Genomic DNA, 3,021 nt, shown 5'->3' on the forward strand with positions numbered 1-3,021 from the left:
TATAAAGATACTCGGTCAGATCAGGAAAGAAACTTGCACTTGGATCATTGGGATCAACGCTTTTTTCCACATCAAGAGGCACAGCCGTTGATTCCTATCCATAGAATAATTACTATCCGGGACTTACTTCATCTATCGTAATAACAGAAATTGAGTCTCGATTTACGGATCCATCAGTCCAGCTAACCCCATCCAGTCCCATGGGTTAGTCAACCGCCCAACCACTGTAGTGATAGGATCCAATTAAGAATTTGGTTAGGTTTTGTCCCGAGTACCAAGGAAAAGAGTTCCAAGGCCCCCTAGCCAGAAGTTCATGCAAACATAAAACTAGTCACACCACTTACACACCCAATATGAAATTGCCTTTTTCTTAGCATCAGCTAACTTTAAAACAATCTTTTAATGAAACCATTATGTCACTGATGACAAACCTCATAGTCTCTGGTTGAATCCTTATTTCCAGTCATTCATTCGTCGGTATACTTATGGCATCATTGGCAACCAGAACGCTCACCACCTGTTCACTCAGGGGCCTTTTCCATAGTTCCTAGCTCATAGTAACCGGCAATATATTCATATAACAGAATGGAATCTCCGTGGAAGATCAGCAAGATCAACCCACAGATCCATATAAAAGAGCCATGGACTCATCCGTTGAGGACCAGCAAGGTCAATCAACCAGATCCATACCCGGTTTCAGAAAACAACTCTTATTCCTTGTTCCAATATCTTCCATGACGCACGTGTGGGTATCTTCGGCGACCCAGAGCCCGAGCACCGTATGGTCAGCACCCTCTAGGATCCTTCACAGGTGACCTAGCGCTTCACTCATAAACCGCTTCCTTGGTCCCTCATCCCCCGTACCGGAAGCTCACCATTTAAATCGAACCGAGGCTGGTCAAGACCTCGGTCGACCTTGCTACGCGAGACGTCCTCCATTGACTCTCCGTTAGCAGTTGCAACTTTAACAATTAGGTCTTCATGACCTTAATCCACAAGACGGTCAAAATGCTTCCCCAGCATTCTTGACATAAAACAGTCATTTACAAACAGTCACAAAATACAGTTTCTAAATTGAACTCTCGTCTTTCCACATTATCCCTCCTTAGTCCACATTACTTATTCCACATTCCATTCAATGTGTACTCATTCTCATCCATTTCCTCATATCGACGACACATTAATTCACATACACATTCACATTCACATCTATACATCCACATCTACATGCATACATCCATTTTCACATCCTCATTTATACATCCACATCCCATATCCACATTCATACATACACATCCATATCCACATCCATGCATACACATCCATATCCACATTCTCATTCACATCCACATCCACATTCATACATACACATCCATACATACACATCCATATCCACATCCACATCCACATTCACATTCATACATCCACATCCACATCCACATCCACATTCTCATTCACATCTATACATCCACATCTACATCCACATACATACATACATCCACATCCGTATCTACATCCATACATCCACATCCACATCCACATCTACATTCACATTCACATCCATATATCCACATCTACATGCATACATCCATTATCACATCCTCATTCATATATCCACATCCACATACATACATACATCCACACCCGTATCTACATCCATACATCCACATCCACATCCACATTCACATTCACATCCATATATCCACATCTACATACATACATCCATTATCGCGTCCTCCTTCATATATCCACATCCACATACATACATACATCCACATCCACATTCCCATTCACATCTATACATCCACACACATACATACATGCACATCTACATCCACATCCACATTCCCATTCACATCTATACATTCACATCTACATCCACATACATACATACATCCACATCCACATTCCCATTCACATCTATACATCCACACACACACATACATGCACATCTACATCCACATTCACATCTACGCATATACATCTTCATGCATACATCCATTTTCACATTCATACATCCACATCCCATATCCACATTCACACATCCACATACATACATCCATTTCCACATTCCCATTCATATAACCCCATCTGCCTTCACATCTAATCTTTTACATCACATCCATTCTTGCCCTATCATCACAACCCATATACATCTTATCCTATCACATACACTTCTTACCTCATCTCATACATATCTTAATTCATCTTATCACCTCTTATTACATCTTATACACCTCTTATCACATCCTATCACATCTCATATCTATTTATAGAATACAAGAGAACTCTTATATTTGATATAAGATTTCTTTACACATTTATTAAAGCATAAATTCCATTTAAGGAGATTAATACTTTCGAAGTAGAAATCAATCTTTTATGCATCTTCCTATGCATAAATTCATTTTAAATGAAAATGACACTTTTGAATTAAAATTCAATCTTTTATGCATCTTCCTATGCATAAATTCAATTTAGATGAGAATGACACTTTTGAATCAATCTTTTATGCATCTTCCTATGCATAAATTCAATTTGGTAGGAATTACACTTTTAGAATAAAAGAATTTCTCTTATGCATCTAAGTTATGCATAAATTTCATTTACGATGAAAATCACACTTTTAGTATAAAAAGAATATCTTTTATGCATACTTCTATGCATGAAATCCAAATATGATAAAAGTAACACTTTTATAATAAAATAATCAACTCTTATGCATACTTCTATGCATGAAAATCAATTGTGATAAAAGTAACACTTTTATAATAAAATAATCAGCTCTTATGCATACTTCTATGCATGAAATTCAATTGTGATAAAAGTAACACTTTTATAATAAAATAATCAACTTTTATGCATACCTCTATGGATGAAATCCAAATATGATAAAAGTAACACTTTTATAATAAAATAATCAACTCTTATGCATACTTCTATGCATGAAATTCAATTGTGATAAAAGTAACACTTTTATAATAAAATAATCAACTTTTATGCATACCTCTATGCATGAAA

The sequence above is a fragment of the Cibotium barometz genome, chromosome 35 (assembly GCF_041138505.1).
Source record: "Cibotium barometz isolate CiBa-2024 chromosome 35, ASM4113850v1, whole genome shotgun sequence".
NCBI classification, from domain to species: Eukaryota; Viridiplantae; Streptophyta; class Polypodiopsida; order Cyatheales; family Cibotiaceae; genus Cibotium; species Cibotium barometz.